Consider the following 930-nt stretch of genomic DNA (forward strand, 5'->3'; position numbering starts at 1 on the left):
TAATCAACCTTAAAACACGCAACCTTCCAACCTAACCTAGACCTCGGGCTACGCTACAGGTTAGTCTGTCATCACAAACAACGTTGAAGGCGGGAGGGGTGGACGGATCAGTATCACACTCTAGCAAGTCTTTTATCACTAAATACATGGCAGAAATTTTGGGGTATGGGATGAAAGGTGAGAATGGAATTTACATTATTTACTCACGGTGCAGTTCACATTAATCTGTTATCCCTTTCAAATCACATAATGACTTCAATGACACACTGTACCAGTATTCATGAATTATCGCTATATCGTGTGACTGACAATGTGGCTCTGATACTTGAGAACGTAACAACGTCGTTAGAATTCGTATTCTAAACATGAACTATTATGGTACTGTGGTAATTTGTTTTATGATTCTCAACATCACACTGTCAATATTTTCACATTTGTTCCATTAATATAAAATTAAAGCCAAAGGAAGAAGAGTTTTGTTGAGATGAAATTTTGTCTGTGAGTCATGTATCATGTAACAACAAAGGAATACTCGTTGGTAATATAAATAATACCATTTTAGGTAACTTTTTGTCAGTTGGGCTACTGAAACGTTACATTAGGCCCTCACAAATAATCGCCTACACAGGCAAGAACAAATTTCTCGGTTGCACTGACACAGTTCACTTCTTTCTTGCGACTAATGACAGTGCAACATCTACGGTGATAAATCGCAGAAATTGCATAACGTGTAGAAATCTCGCAAGTCACAGAAAGTTGTGAATTCGTTAACTGAGATTTTTAACTACGACAAGTCGCAATTACCGAAAAGTAGCATTCACAGAAATGAGTGATATCGGAAAATCGCAGATTAGCCCATTCCTACACTGGCAGCTGAGGACAAGTTATTCACTTACTCATCCGCATCACTGGACAAGATATCAGTCGTAG

The sequence above is a fragment of the Schistocerca piceifrons genome, chromosome X (assembly GCF_021461385.2).
Source record: "Schistocerca piceifrons isolate TAMUIC-IGC-003096 chromosome X, iqSchPice1.1, whole genome shotgun sequence".
NCBI lineage: Eukaryota > Metazoa > Arthropoda > Insecta > Orthoptera > Acrididae > Schistocerca > Schistocerca piceifrons.